This window comes from Cupressus sempervirens, chromosome 10 (assembly GCF_028749045.1).
Source record: "Cupressus sempervirens isolate cs-2001-9-10 chromosome 10, ASM2874904v1, whole genome shotgun sequence".
NCBI classification, from domain to species: domain Eukaryota; kingdom Viridiplantae; phylum Streptophyta; class Pinopsida; order Cupressales; family Cupressaceae; genus Cupressus; species Cupressus sempervirens.
Genome location: NC_143127.1, coordinates 617,149,962 through 617,168,041, shown reverse-complemented (window position 1 = coordinate 617,168,041; position 18,080 = coordinate 617,149,962).

Sequence of the window (18,080 nt, the reverse complement as noted above, 5' to 3'; positions counted from 1 at the left end):
ATTTGATGATGAGAATACCTTTCCTTATCCTATCCCACTAGATCTTGCTATATTGTTTGTATAATTAGATGAATTTGTACCACATGTTAGTACTACTGAAATTTATAGTAAATCTTCTAAAAATATTGTACTGATACTCCCCTAATTCAAAAGGAAATGGAATATTCTAGTGATACTATCATTGTTGACTAATTGTGTCAAAATCAAGATGATAATGAAAGTGGACAACGGGTACCCACAACTATTGGGGAATTCTATAATTTGACTCCATGTAGCATTGATTCTCAAGAGTATGAATTTGATTCTCTCTTAGAGGAAACTTCTGATAAGGATGTCGGTCAAGTTCACACATATGAAAATAAACTTGAAATAGGAGAGCAATCTAGGGTTTGGTCATATAAGTCTCATCCTACTAATATTGATGGTTCTTCAATTGATGTCGTTAGAACTCAAAGGAATTCAAACATACCTTTGGATGAAATTGCTTTAGGTCTAGAATTACTTGTATATGCATTTGATGAAAATACTATGAACATCACCACTTCTCTTTCACTCACTTATCTCGAGTTAATAGATTGGAACTCAAATACTACATCTAGTGAAGTGCTCATGTTCAAAAATGACTATACTCTCACTTTTTATCTATATGCTATCAAATTGGTAACATCGTTCACCAATAAATACAATGTAAATATGAATGAAGGTGACATCAAATATTTCAATCATACAATCAAAAGAAAAAAGAATAGATGTTCTAATGGTGAAAACCACATTGTGGTAGTATCAAAATGAAAATTAATAACAAAAAAGATGTATCTGGAGGTGAAAAACTCTTTAAGGCTCCTATGGATGAGGTATTTGATGTGTTTCCAAGTCACATTTAGGAGTGATCATTAGTATTGATAGAGGAAACACAACCAATCAATTTGGGAACTGAGGAATGTCCTCATATTATACATCTTGCACAATCTTTATCTCTTGAGGAAAAAGAAAAATGTGTTGCTTTCTTTTAGGAAAAGAAGATCATCTTTGCATGGATATACTCAGATATGCCAGGTTTAGATCCTGATCTTATCATGCATCATTTTTCTATTGCACCAAGAGTGAAACCTATTAAATAGAAACTCAGAAAGATGCACCCTCATATGGCACTTCTGGTTAAAGCTAAACTGGAAAAACTCTTGAAACATGTTTTCATTTGTGCCATTGATTACGCTAAATGGATCTCAAATATAGTTCCAATATCAAAACATGAAAATCCTATCAAAGTTTGCACTAATTTTTGAAATTTAATAAATTGTACCATAACGATGATTTTCCACTACCTAACATTGATGTGATAGTGGACATAGCAATGATATATGAAATGTACTCACTAATGGACAATTTTTGTGGTTATAATTAAATCAACATTACACCAGAAGACCACAAGAAAACTATTTTCACTTATGCATGGGGTACCTTTTGCCAGAATGTAATGTTGTTTGTTTTAAACAATGCTAGTGTAACTTATCAACATGCTCTCACAAAAATATTTCATGACATGATGCATAAAATGATGAAAGCCTATGTTGATGATACTCTAGTCAAGAGTAGGTAGCAAAATGTTCATCTTCAAGATTTGGGACCTATCTTAGATCACATGGAAAAAATTAGTCTTAGATTAAATTAGAAGAAATGTGCATTTGGTGTCATAGTAGGAAAGCTACTTGGTTACATTATGTCTACAAAACGAATCAAGGTGGATCTAGAAAAGGTTCAAGTTATAATGGAAATGCCTCCACCTCACAACATTTTTCAATTAAGAGGGCTACAAGGAAGTCTTCTATCTATTCACCAGTTCATATCACAGTTACCCAATAAACCACAACCTTTCACTAAAGCTTTGCATAAAGGTGTGAAATATGACTGGAATGTAGATTGAGATAAAAGTTTCACACAGATCAAGTAATTGTTGGAAACAATTGATTAATTATGTATTGTCTTTGATGTTACACAAAATTTTATATCATTCCCAGTCAGTGTCTACCAAGCTCACTTGAGAATTGAATATAGTTTCTTATGTTTGTCAAGCATTCCAGAGTTTGCCTAGCTTAGAAGACAATGTCTATAGAGTTCACTCAGGGGACAAAGTAAATCTTGCAAAAGTTGAATGTTAATTGAGCTCACTTAGTTAATAAAGGAAATTTTAGATGGCACTAGTATTAATTAAGTTCACTTGGTTACCAAAGGAACTTTTTCAATATGCAGTGTTAACCAAGTTCACTTCATTAACATAGGAAAATTGCTTTGAGTTAGCATCTATTGAGTAGGGTCGGCTAACAAAGGATTTTCTTATTTTCACATATTGAGTTTAATTGAATAGTTTTTTAGTTATAGCCAACTGAGAAGATGAATATTGATTATTCTAAGTTATATTCAAGATAGCTTAACAATGTGTAAGATATAAATACAAGGTTAAGTTGAGAATTGAATGTGTGGAACATAATTGAAGGTTTGATGATGCTTAGAAGAACTGAATTAGAAGGATAAGTAGAATATCCTTGTTGAGATGAAGATACATTCTATCAAGAAGGATCAAGTATACAAGCCAAAATTGAGATATGTAATCAACAATTTAGTTGCATCATAAATTAGGTCATCTCATTGTTACTCTATAACCATTGTAGTAGTGATCTAAATCTCTTAACTAAGTTGTCTTAACAAGTATTTGTAAATCCTCTAACAAGGTGGCATTTCTATTGAATTGTCTAAAGACCTCTAACAAGGCCACTCCTAATAGGGTGATTAAATCCTCTAATAGGGTCACACCTAACACTGTGTTTTGCAACCTTTAATAGGGTTAGCTCCTAATAGGGCTAACATTAGAAGAGTGAAAATTAGTAACTAGTTGCAATTGGTGGTTTTTCCCAAATTGGGTTTCCACATTAAAATATTGTGTTCATGTTTTTTTTAATGTGCTTGCAACTAAGTTAAAGTAATAGTGATCATAGATAATATCTTAAGATTTTCATGACAAGCATTTGCCAAGTTATTTCACTATTTACCAAGTTACAATAGAGTTTAGTTTTGATTTATATTGACATCTAAGGGATCAAGGATTTATTTTAGTGGTAACTAATTCACCCCTACCCTCTAAGATACTCATCTCATATTTCCAAAAATTGGTATCAGTGTGTTTGGTGCTTGTAGAGAAGGATTTTAAGGACCAAAGCTAAAGATTAGGATGTCATACAGAATAGAGATTCCTGAGTTGAACTAAGACAACTTTGTAGCATGGCAAGGGCTTATGAGGTTACATTTGGAAACTATCAGTGATTCAAGTTGTAAATATCTTGATAATGAAAACAAAAATCCTATTGGAACATTATCAGTTGAAGATATTACTGAAAATAAAATTCATAAAGTCATGATGATTGACAGTGCTTCTGCTCTTAATTATGTTGAATTTGATGAAGTCAAAAGTTACACTACAGCTTATGATATGTGGATAAAACTAAAAGACATATATGGAGGAGATGACAATGTTAGAAGAGTTAAATCCAAAAGTCTCAAAGGACAGTTTGATCAGATGAAGATGAGAGAAGGTGAAAACATTGCAAAATATGTTGAGAAAATTAAAACAAGTGTGAGCACAATCAAAGCATCTCGAGGAAACATTGATGATCCAAATAGCAATTAGAGTGTTTTCTATTCAATAAATGATATGTGATCCAAATAGAAATATAACTTTGGATGCTCTAGTTGGAAGATTGACAACTTTTGAGTTGGATAACTATGATAACTATGTCTCTAGTTCCAAAGATATTGAGTCTGCATTTGAAGCAAATCTTTCACTCAAGAAAAAGGGTAAGAAATCAAAGGACAATAAATAAGAAAGTGAACAAGAAGAAGAAATTTTAGACAATGATCTTGAATTTTTTGAAGCCCTGCTTGCAAGGAAATATTATAAAGGCAAAGAAAAGTACAAAGGTAAGATTCCTCTAATCTATTTTTCTTTTGAAGAAGTTGGTCACATTGTTGAGAGGTGCCCAAACAAAGAAAACAAGGATGAAAAGAAAAGCAATAAGTTCAAAGGAAAGAAGGAATTCAAAAGCTACAAGGACAACAAGGAAAAAGGTAAGAAATCTTGATTTATGGCTAAAGATTCTGATAATAGTGAAGATGAAATAGTATATATTATTGTAAAAGATTAATTTAACAATGAAGGAGATAAAATGTCACTTATCTCTTGTGTTAGCAAAAATAATATATGGATTATTGATAGTGGCTGCTCACATCATATGACTAGAGACAAAACAAAGTTTGAGCACATGGAACATTATGATGGTGGTAGTGTGAGATTTGGAAACAATGAACCTTGTTGCATAAAGGGAAAGCAGGGTATCTCATTAACCAATGAACTTAGATGTGACAATGCTTATTGGGTTGAAGGACTAAAGCATAATCCATTAAGTGTGGCATAGTTGAATAACATTGGATTTAAGGTAGAATTTATAAATGGGAAGACCAAACTGCTAGATGGAAAAGGAAATCTAGTTAGATCTAGCAAACAAACAAAAGGTGATATATTCTATCTAGATCTCAGTGAAAGTTCATATTTTATTGCTCAAGTAGAAGAAATTTGATCATGGCACAAAACATTATGTCATGTAAACTTTGATAACCTAGTTAAGATAAGAAAAAACATAAGAGTAAGAGGTATTCCTAGATTGAGAAACCTGATATGGGTCTATGCAAAAATTGTCAAATTGGTAAGATGAAAAAAACTAGCTTCAAAAGCAAAAATTATCATTCTGAAGAAATCTTAGAGCGTGTACATACAGACTTGTGTGTGCCTATTAGAATAGAGAGTTACAGTGGAGACAAGTTCTTCATTCTTTTTGTTGATGATTACTCTAGAATGATGATTGTAATGTATCTAAAATAAAAATCTGAAGCTTTTCAAAATTTTAAGTAGTATCTGGTAAGAGTAGAAAAATAAACTAGAAAGAAGCTAAAATGTTTGAGATTAGACAAAGGCAGTGAATTTGTTTCCAATGAGTTCAATGAATTCTGCATTGAAAAAGGAATTCAGAGACAAGTATCAGTCCCTACTACACCTCAGTAGAATGGTATAGCTAAAAGAAGGAACAAATCCATCATGAATTGTGCAAGAACATTGATGATAGAAAAGAATGTTGTAATCAAATAATGGAAGGAAGCAATTAGTATTATAGTTCATACCTTGAATAGAGTATAGTTGAAGAAAGACTCAAATCAAAATCCTTATGAACTATGGTATGGCTATAAGCCTAATGTAAGTTACTTGAAAGTATTTGGTAGCAAATTTTATATCTTGAAAGAATATAGGAAAAGTAAATTTGATATCAAAGGTGATGAAGGCATATTCCTAGGACACTCCTATAGAAGTAAAGCATACAAATGTTTGAATATGTCTACTTATAAAATCATAGAGAGTGTACATGTGAGAATTGATGAGTTTGCAGAAAAGAGTGAAGAAGAGAACAACAAAGAACTTGAGGGTTATAACAGATTTATTTACTATGAACTTGATACTTTTCCAAATCTATCTAGAAGATAGGAGACCTCAGTTGCTAAGTCCCCAAAATCTCCAAAAGCTACCAAATTTTAATCAATGTAACCTGAGTCATAGTTTGAAGGACTCAAGTCATAGTCAAAATCTACTGAGTTTTTGCTAGAGAAAAATGAGTCTAATGGACCTGAGTCATAGATAGTAGGAACCAAGCTTAATATAGAATATTATGAAGAAATCAGTGAAACAAACTCCAAATCTAAAGCACCTATGTTAGCAAGATATGTTAGAATGCATCATGCATGTGATTAGATCATTGGAGACAAGTCAAATGGAACAATGACAAGAAACAAATTGAAAGGTACATGTTTGCATGTTGAATTTGAACCTAGAAATGTTAAAGATGCTTTGGATAATGAAAGTTGGATTGAAGAAATGAATGAGGAAATAGAATAGATTGAGAAGAACAAAACTTGGACTCTTGTTCCAAGACCCAAGGATAAAAATGTAATTGGCACAAAATGAGTATTTAGAAATAAGCTAAATGAAGATGGAGAAGTTTCCAAAAAAAAAGAAAGGTTAGTATTTAAAGTTTATTCTCAAGAAGAAGCTATTGATTATGGTGAAACTTTTTCTCTGTTTGTAAGATTGGAAGGTGTTATAAACTTACTAGCAAATGAAACTCATAGAGGATTTAGCGTTTACCAAATGGATGTAAAATCTGCATTCTTGAATAAAATTCTTGATGAGGAAGTCTACATAGAACAACCTAAAGGTTTTGTAGATCCTAGCATAAGAGATATGGTCTGCAAATTACACAAAGAATTATATGGTCTCAAGAAAGCTCCCAAATCCTAGTATGAAAGACTTCATAACTACTTGATAAAGATTGGTTTTCAAAGAACAAATGATAACAACATTATGTATACTAAAGAAGGACCAAACAAGAAGATTGTGTTGGCAAAAATATTGGTGGATGACACTTTATTTATAGGAAATGATGACATGTACAAGACATTTTTGGGAGAAATGAGGAATGAATATGAGATGTGTATGTTTGGAGAGATAAAATTCTTTGTTGGATTATAGATCCAGTAGAAAAAAGATGGTATCTACATTACTCAATCTAAATATATCAAGGAGATACTTAAGAAATTTGGAATGGAAGACTCAAGACCAGTTGGAACTCCTATGTCTACTAGACATAATCTTTCCAAAAATGATGATTCCAAGGAGGTAGATCAAACCAAATACAAATCAATGATTGGAAAATTTTAGTATGTAGTGCATACAAGGCCTCATATTGAATTAGCAGTTGGTGTGGTGGCAAGATTCTTAGCAAATCCTAAAGAAAATCACATGATGGCAATCAAAGTAATCATGAGATATCTAAATAAAAAAAGGAGTCAATTTGGATTTAAAAGTATTCATAGATGTTGATTGGGCAAGAAGTATTAATGACAGAAAGAGCACCAATGGTGGAGCATTCTTTCTTGATAAAAGACTAGTGTCTTGGACTAGAAAGAAACAAAATTATATTTCTTAGTCCACGGCAGAGGTAGAATATGTAGTAGGAATAGCTAATTGTTCTAATATTATTTGGTTCAAATAATTGTTGGCAGGTATGAAGATAGAGATCAAGGATCCAGTGGTTATATACTGTGATAACACCAATGCAATTAATATATCAAAGAATCTAGTGATACATACCAAAACAAAATACATTACTATAAAATATCATTTTTTGAGAGAATTGGTACAAGATAAAGAGGTAATATTGAAATATGTAAATACAAAAGAAAAAATTGTAGACATATTCCCTAAGCCATTACCTAAGGATGTATTTCTATATCTAAGAGGTAAGCTATGGGTCATTTCCCTATTCAAAGCTCACTAAATGAAGTTTAGTGATGCATCAACTAGAGCATGTTGAAGATCAATCAGTTGATGTAGTAGTGACAAAGGCACAATTCAAATGAATTAGTAAATGAGGTACATTGATATTTACTAAACATTGTCTTTGGCATGAGATGTCAAAGAGGGAGAAGTTTGTTGTCGTATCTCATAAAAAATTTATCACTTCAAGAGATGACAAAGAGGGAGATATCAAAGGCAGAGATTTGCTAACAAAGGGAGTTCTCATGGATGAGAATCATAATTAAACTAAGGATATGTTCCTTACTTTATTCTTTCTCTAAAGTTTGATTACATTATGACATGTTGTATTGCCATCAATGCCAAAGAGGGAGATTATTGGAATAATTGATTAGTTATGTATTATCTTTGACATTATAAAAAATGTCATATCATTGCTAGTTAGTGTATGTTAAGCTCACTTGGGTATTGAAGATAGTTTTTGATTTCTACTGAGCATTCTAGAATTTTCCTAGTTCAAAAGACATTGTCTACTGAGTTCACTCGAGGGACAAAGTAAAGCTTGCAAAAGTTGAGGGTTAACTGAGCTCACTCGATTAATGAAGGAAATGTTGGATGGAACCAATGTTAATCGAGCTCGCTTGGTTACCAAAGGAACTTTGTAAATATGCAATATTAACCAAGTTTACTTGGTTAACATGGAAAATTTTCTTTGATTAGTATCTATCGAGCATGGTCAGCTAACAAAGGATTTTCTTATTTTGGCATATTGAGTTCAATTGAATTATTTTTTGGCTCTACCCAACTAAGAAGATGAATATTGATTATTCTAAGTCATATTCAAGCTGACTTGACAATGTGCAAGATATAAATATAAGGTCAAGTTGAGAATTGAATGTGTGGAACGTAATTTGAGATTTGATGATGTTTAGAAGAAGTGAATTAGAAGGATAAGAAAAATATCCATGTTGAGATGCAAAGATACATTCGATCAAGAAGGATCAAGTATACAAGCTAGAATTGAGATTTGTAATCAGCAATTCAATTTCATCAAAAATCAGGTCATCTTATTGTTACTCTCTAACCATTGTAGCAGTGATCTAAATCTCTTAACCAAGTTGTCTTAACAACTATTTGTAAATCCTCTAACAAGGTGGTATTTTTATTGAATTGTCTAAAGACCTCTAACGAGGCCACTCCTAATAGGATGATTAAATTTTCTAATAGGGTCACACCTAACAGTGTATTTGGTAACCTTTAATAGGGTTGGCTCCTAATAGGGCTCACTTTAGAAGAGTGAAAATCAATAACTAGTTGCAATTGGTGGGTTTTCCCAAATTAGGTTTCCACGTTAAAATATTATGTTCATGTTATTTCTTTTATGTGTTTGCAACTAAGTTAAAGTAATATCAATCATAGATAATATCTTAAGATTTTCATGTTAAGCATTTTCCAAGCTATTTCAGTGTTTAATGATTTACAACATTTTTCTTGTGTGTTTACCAAGTTACAATAGAGTTTAGTTTTGATTTATATTGACATCTAAGGGATCAAGAATTTATTTTAGTGGTAATTGATGCACCCCTCTCCTCTAGTTACTCCTCTTATATTTCCAACAGTAATATCTTTCTAATCCAGCAATAACGATGCCTCTTATTTATGGGAAACCACTTGTTCTATATATCTCTACAACAAACTTGTCTTTGGGTATCTTACTAGCTCAAGAAGACAACAACAACAATAAGGAACAAGCTAATTACTATTTTAGTTGCACATTTATCTCATATGTATATCATTATTGAAAAATCTTTCTTGGTTATTGTTTTTGCTTCCCAAAATATAAGACACTACATGCTCTCTCATACTACATGATTGATTACAAAGATTGATTCATTAAAGTATTTTCTCAGTAAGGATACTTTCATAGGAAGGCTGGCTAAATGGGTTTTGATCCTAAGTGAGTTTTACATTGAATATGTTGAATGGAAAGCTATCAAAGGACATGCAATCACTAATCAAGTAGAAAAAGAACCAATGCAAAGTCACAAACTACTGAATATTGAGTTTCCTAATGAATCTATTCTATTGTTGACACACCAGACATGGGTGATGTTCTTCAACAACTCCTTTAAACAACACAGCTCTAGAGCTGGAATTTTATTCATAACACCACATAAATATTTTTTAACCTAAGGCATAGAAGATTCAATTTCCTTGTACAAATAATATTGTTGAATATGAAGCCTTGATCAATGGGATTAAAATCATTGTTAAATGGGGGGTAGATCATTTGATAATCTTTGGTGACTCAAAATTAGTAATCAACCAGGTTAATGATATTTATGAGATAAAAGATGAGATACTGACACCTTATGAGAGAATGGCTGATGATTTGAAAAAACACTTTGTACATGTTACTTTCTAGCAAATTCCTTAGATAGATAACAAGGTGGTCAATGCAATAGCCACTCTAACTTCCATGCTACAAGTGTTAGAAAATGAATTTTGACACAAGTTCTTGGTGGAGACATTATCCTACCCAACCTATGATTCCCTTGAGTCTTGAATGATCTATTCTATCATAGGACATGATTCATCTCTCTACCATCATATCTACTCTTACTCACATGACCAGATTGTTCCAGATAACCTAACTCAAAATTAGAAACTCCACCTCATCCAAAATGCTTCATGGTATGTCATCACTGCTAATGACTTGTTTAGGATAGGTTTGAATGGTACACTCCTTAGGTTTCTAGAACCTAATGAGTCACAATGGGAATGAATAGAGGTACACAAAGGTATTTGTGGATCACACTCAAATGGCTTGACACTAGCTCACAAACTTATTAGAGTTGGTTATAATTGGCCAGAAATGGAGAAAGAGGCACTCAAATATGCAAAGTTTTGCAAACAATGCCAACTCCATGGAAATCCAATTCACACTCCAACTAGAGAGATAATTCCTTTCATTATGCTTTGGCTATTCCAATGATGGGCCTTTTATTTGGTCGGTTAGATTCATCCATCTTCATCAAATGGACACAAGTTCATCATCATAGCTAGAGACTACTTTACAAAATGGGTAGAAGCATTCCCTCTTTTTAAGTATAATAGAAAAATTATAGCTCTATTCATTCTCAAATACATCATCTATAGGTATGGTGTACCATCCTCCATCATTATTGACAATGTGGGATAGTTCATAGATAAGGATCTCAAAGAGCTGTGTTCAAAGTTCAAAATCATACAACATTAGTCTTCCATCTACTATCCCCAAGATAATAGAAAAGTAGAAGCATCAAATAAGGCTATTCTAAAGATCCTACATCATACAGTCAATAAATCTAGAAGGGACTAGCACTGTCAAATTAGTTTGGCTCTTTGGACTTATAGAACAAGTGTTCGAACTTGAACATGAACAATGCCCTTTGCTTTGGTATATACAACAGATGTTATGCTTCCATTTATGATTGAGATACCTACTATATGAATCTCTATGAAGGGCCTCATTACTAATGATGACTATAAAACATCTTGGCTACAAGAGCTAGAACTATTGGATGAACATCAGCAAGTGGCATTCGATCAGCTGCAAGCTTATCAAAAGAGAATCTCCAAAAGCTACAATAAGAAATTCAAACCATGTGAATTCCAAGTGGATGACCTTGTTTTGAGTGAGAACCCAAAGAATCATCAACAACAGATATAGAAGGGAATGTTTGAACCCAATTGGCTTGGTCCATACATAGTCACTATAGTGTTTGGATCTAATGCTTATCAACTCTCAACTACTAAAGGAGAATCACAGAAAGAGTTGATTAACACCCTACATCTGAAAAGGTTCTACAACTAATGTGCTTTGAAAGCTCTATGTACATATCTAAATTAACTAAAAAAAAGTCCTGAAAAACACTATTATCCTAGTGAAAACCTAGCAATAGGCACCTTGATAATACCAATAAATGAGAAAAAGAGAAAAGATTTTTTTTTTGAAAAAAAAGAAAAGTTTCATTGATGAAAACCTAGAAAATAGGCATCATGGTAGCAAAAAATATAACCTTGTCCAAGAAGGTGAAAACTTGGTAAACATGCAGCTCTTCTTTCAAATGCTACATCTTGCAGTACATCTTGTAGCTATTGTATAGTTGCTTTCCTAGTTTATTTTGTTGCTTTTACTCATGCATACATTTTTATTTTTATTTCAAACTATACTCAAAACTTATGTGGATTGAAAATTGTCATAGTCTTAGGTTGATGCAATGTAAGGTAGGAGAATCTCGAAAGTAGATGTACAAACCCCTAGCAAATAACCACACAATAGAAACACAACAATAATGCAACAAATATGCAAGATCTGAATACTAAATCATAATTCTTTATTTATAAACAACTAATTACATGTAATATGACCATATGTAAGGCCTTCTAAGCCACCAAATACAAATAGAAATTACAATATCACTTCATCAAGATCCCACAAGATCCAACTTACAAACTCAATCTCAGCTAGTGCAAATAAACAACTAGATAAGAACACCAAGAAGAATCTACACTTGTATCCTCAAGTCTACCAAGCAATACTCTAGTTTTCATGTTGCAATCCTAGCTCTTTGAAATTCACATCTACTCCTCATCCCCTTCTCCAAGCTGGATGATCATAATGCTCCCACTCTTACCCTACCTAAAGACTCCAAAAAACCCCTTGCTTATACCCAACCAACTAAACCACAAGTCATCCCAACTCATTACAAACTAAATTAAATCCCATACATTAAATATATGTTGAGTCATAAGTCAGCTACAACATAAATTAAATACTTATACATAAATTAAATGCCAAAATTTAGCTCACAGATAAATCAACACCAAGAAGGACCAAGACTAAACTAAGTGCCAACAAAACCAAGCTGAGTACTAGTAAATTCCCAAGCATTGTTGATCTTTCAGTGCAAATTGAGAACCACAAACCATATCGAGCTCCAAGACCATGCTAAGCTCCAAGACCTTGCCGAGCACCACAGTCCATGCTAAGCTCCCAGAGCATGACAAGCATCATAGAGTATGCCAAGCTCCATAGTGTACACTGAGCTATCAGAGTATGTTGAGCTCCCAGGCATAAACTATACCCAAAAGTGACAAAGCACCACTTCTTTCGTGACCGAGTCCATAACTCCCCCAACATGTAGGATTGCAAAAAAAAGCCAAGGATTCTCTGACATCAGACACCTTAAGTTTGAAAATATGTTCTAGTAACTGGAAGAACATCTTCTAGGATTCAACACATAAATCCAAAACTAGTTCTTCACATACATATCCTCCAAGTCCTCAACTTGTATATTCTTTCCTTTGTTCTTCTTTTGCTTCTTCACATCCATTCTTTGTGTGCCACATGTCTTCATTCCATGTTGATCTCCAACCTCCTTGGAATCTTTCAACTCAACTTAGCTATCAATACTCAGGTTTCTCCTACCGAGTTCTACATTTTGCAAATGAATTAGGGAAAACTTCCTACCACCTTTCTTAATAGTAAACACATTCTTGACACAATCATGCACATCCCTGCAATCATACTGCCAAGGTCTACCAAGTAACACATGAAAATTTTTCATGTCCACAATATCACACTAGACTTGATCCTTATACTGCCCAATCTGAAAATCAACAAGGCACTACTCACTCACTTCCAAAGCATGCTCACCTTGTAGCTAGCCAATTCTATAAGGATAAGGATGTCTCACTCTCTTCAAACCAAGCTTCTGAACCAGCTCCTCAATAATAAGGTTATCAGTACTACCACCATCTACAATCACCTTGTAGACTTTACCACCAAACTTACAATTCCTAAACAAACTAGTCCTCTAAAAATAATTAAGTGTCCTCTGACCAACCAGTACTCACTAAGCCAACAAACTCTCTCCTTTCTCAGGATGACTATCTTGGACTATAATGTCATTCACAAAAAAAATCGCTCTACCATGCAGACATTCAAAAGATATATGCCCTTCTTTACCACATTTGAAATAATTTCCTTTGAACTTATCTCGACCTATCATCCTTTTCTAATCAACACATTTTAGTTCACCTTCTACACCTAGTTTAGCTTGTGTCAAGTTATACTACTTCTCCTTCCCTCTAGCATTACCTTGAGTTTTCCTTTTCAATTTATCTTCTACTTTTAGAGCATACTGATAAGCATCCTCAACTGAATAAATATTCGACATACCAACCTCATCTTGAATATTAAAACTCAAACCATTAATGTACTGAACTACCTTTTCTTTTGATAAATATGTATGACTAGAATGGATAGTCAACTTGTAGAACTCCTCGGTATAATCTTTCATAGTCATATCTTTCTATTTCAAATTTTTTGGCCTCTTAAACAACTCAAGTTCATAATCAGTAGGAATGAACTTAGCCTTCAATTTAGTCACCACCAATCTCCATCTAGTGATCTTAGTTTCACCTTCTTCTTTGTCTCTTTGAGGTTCCTTCCACCAAGGAGTAGCATGTCCTTTCAACTTAGTTTGTGCCAACCTTACTCTCAATGGATCCTCAATATCCTCAATCTTAAAGTAGTCTTCTAATTCACCAATCCAATCAATCAATTCTTCAAGAGTCAAAGTACCTAGGAAATTAGAAACCTTCATCTTATGCTTCTACCTCAACTGAGATCCAAGTTTAGCAAGTTGACCAACCCTAGTTCCAATAGGTATCTCCACATAATCAGTTCTATCATCACCACTAGATCCAAATGCTTCAAAGTCTTTAGAACCATCTTCATAACCATATTTAGTACCCACATGCATAAGTACACCACCTAAAGAACTTACAATTTCATCAATTATGTCACTTTCCATCAATGCAATCTCATATCTAAATTCTTCTCTAATATTCTCTAAGATCCTTTCTTCTAGAGCATCACTAAGATCATCAATTACCCTAGGGTCTAATCTTCTTAGAGGCATCTTCCAAAATTTTCATAAACCCTAACCAATAGATCCATAAATCCTAAAGATCAATCATCTCCACCAAATCAACCTTCTCCAACCCAAGATCCTGGTGCAAACTGCCTCAATTTTGGTTATCTATCTACACGCTCAGGAAAAACTAGGCTTTGATACCACCTAACACAATGCAAGGCAAGAGAATCCCCAAAGGAGATATCCAAACCCCCAAAAAATAACTACATAGTGGAAACACAACAATAATGCAAAAAATATGCAAGATCTAAATACCAAGTCATAACTCTTTATTCATAAACAACTAATTACATGCAATATGCCTAATTGTAAGGCCTTTTGGGTTAGGACTAAAATATAAATAATAATTACAATGTCAATTCTACAAGATCCCACAAGATCTAATTTACAAACTCAATCCCAACTAGTCCAGATACACAATTGGATAAGAACACCAAAAAGAATCCACACTTGTACCCTCAGGTCCACTAAGCAATCCTTTAGTTTTCAAGCCACAACCCTAGTTCTTCAAAATTTACATCTACTCATTCCCTTCTCCAAGCTAGATGATAAAAATTCTCACACTCTTACCCTACCTAAAGACTCCATAAAACCCCTTACTTATACCCAACTAAGCCACAAGTTGGCCCAACTCATTAAAAACTAAATTAAATCCCATGCATTAACTATATGTTGAGCCACAAGTCAGATACAACACAAATTAAATACCCATACATAAATTAAATGTCAAAATTCAGCTCATAGACAAGTTGGCACCAACAGGGACCAATACCAAACTGAGTGTCAACAAAAAAAATCCAAGGATGCTCTTGCATCACTAGGGAAACACCCTATGGCTTTCTAGAGGATCTCTTAAGCATCAATCACCAATTTTCCTAACTATTTCTATCTAATGTCACATACTCTACTAATGATATTCCTCTTGAAAAAGATCTCTTAAGCATCAATCACTAGTTGTCCTAACTATGTATATCTACTATCACATAATCTACTGATGAGATTCCTCTCGAATATGATCTATTTCATGTTAGTCACCAATTATTTTAGCTTTCTTTCTATTGTCACTTATTCTCCTATTGAGATTATTCTTAGTGAATATTCCTCTTGGATGTCAGTCACTAGTTGTTTTAACTAAGTATGTCTACTGTTATCCCACTACTAAAGAGATTTCTTGCACATATGTCCTAAACGTCAACATTTGACATCAATTTATTGTCATTGAAACTAAATTGAAAATAGTGAAACTATTTGACCTATGATGATCTTTTCTTTATGTTTTTTTCTTTCACTTTGTCATTTCCCTTTGAGAAACTAGAGGATGTTTGATTTGACTAGAGAAGCAATGACTAGGGGCATGATCTTTTCTTTGTTTTCTACTTGATGGTTTAGTTCCAATGATTTGAAGAATACATATAAAAGGGGTTTCCAATATAAGAGGCTCTATCTCATGTTGGATGGCCATATGTACCTTGACTCATTTTATATGAACACTTTATTAATTTTGGTACTTCTCCTTGAATGTTTGAGTGAACTCTATATGCCACAATAAAATACCGGTAGTCATTCTATTAAGTGAATGCATGAGTCACTATCAGTAAACTGAGTGCACTTCCATCTCAAGTTACAAATGCAAGGGTCATTTTAAATAAAATACTTACTTATTACTTAGCATGAGAAGGATCTTGTGTATCTAGTGTGTTTGTACACAAGAAACATTTTGGTCATCCTGGCATTTATGCTCTGATGCTTATGTTGGCTTGCTACATTAATAGGAAAAGATGTTCTAGTCATTTTGGCTTCTTGCACTTTAATTATTACATCTAATTTCAAAAAAAAATGACACGTGCCATATTCATATTCTTATTATTGCAATGTGAGTGAGGATTGTATGCATCCAATGGTTGACATAATAAAAAGTGCTATGATGATAACTATCTTATGGGTTCAGTAACCAGTCCTAGGGATTGTATATAGCATAAGTTTGCATTTCATACTAAAATTGCATTAAGGCATGATTTTGGTTACTTGTTCACTTTTATTCTTCGACCTAAGAGGCTACTTATTTCTTCCATTTATCAAGTTTCATCTTAATTGCACAAGCATTCAATTCCATGGTCAATGTTTACAAATCTGTTGGAGCACCTATCTTGGGCAAACAATGATAAATCCTACATGAGATGTTAGTACATATTCATTTTGCATTATGATATCATTCATCTACACATCATCAAAATCATGTCATAAAAATATATCACATCTCTATATCTCTTTAATGACATTTTCATAATAATATCCATCTCATCTATGCTACATATACATACATCATATACATTTGTATTAATCGAAATCATCTAGCTATGCATCTCATAAACAAACAATTATAAGGGAAATAAAGTGTGACACATGCCTTGGTACCAAACATGAACTCATATATATATATATATATATATATATATATATATATATATATATCCAATGGAGTTAGAATGTACATAGATACAAAAATGAGTGCTACTTGAGCACTGTCAATCTCAAAATGATAATACAAGATGTTGATACATCAAATTGATTCAGGAGCGTCTAAGGTCTTTCCTATTTACCTAGATAGTTTGATGCAAGAGCATCATGTTTGTCATGTTATCTCACTGATTCTGTTGGTTGCTGCCAAGTTATAGACATTGTCAAGTGCTAGTAAATTTTCAATATCAGTCGAGTTGAAGTTTTTTGATGTCCTGTTAACCTACTGGTTGGCATGTTATATTATTTATTCTACTCATATCAACTGAGTGATCTTTTGAGTACCAAGTTGGTTGGTTGCAATGTTAGCCAAGCATGTAGTGTTTGTTGAGTTGCAATTTTTGCCAAGTTGTAGTGTTGACCAAGTTATCCAATATTGGCTGAGTGTTCCTTTATGTGTTGAGTGTTCCTGTTGGTGCCAAGTGATCATGTACATGCCAAGTGTCAGTATTTTTCTTGGTCCTTCCTTGATTAAGTTGTTTGTGTTTGCTTCTAGTTTGGGCCAACCTTGCACATATTTAATTTTGTGAGGGGTAATTAATATTTGTTGAGAGTTAACTTGTGGCTTGGTCATTCATTTAATGTACGGGTTTATTTAGTTGGTAATTTGTAACAGGCCAACTTGTGGTCATCCAAGTATTTAAAGAGTTCTTGGGTAGAGTCTTAGGCATTATTATTCAATGATGGATTATTGTTAAAGCATGGAGATGTAGGGAGTCATGAAGAAGTGATCTTATTTTAGGAGTCTTAGTGTGCAGTAGCTTGGAGATAGAAGATCATATTTGAGTCTAGAGATCTGTTCTTCTTTGAAAGATGTATTCTTCTTTGTAATGGCCATAACCCAGAAGGTTGTACATTTGAGCATGTTGAATGTAAACTTCTTGATTCAAACATATGAAATATTGTCTCTTTAGATCTGAATCTTGTTCCTCTTTTTCTTTTTTCATTGTGTGTTTGTTTGTTTGTTTCTAGATTACCTCATTTTGGGGGTACTTCCAGATTCATGTTGTATCACAAATATACATGATCAGAACTCAAAAAAGGAGAGTGGGCTAACTACATCCTTCTCCTTCATCTCTAGGTGGAGTAGGAGGAGAAGGTGCATCTTCTCTAGCCAAAGGCTATGCACCCTTTGAAGCTTTTGTGTACTTTGAGAAATGAGGCAC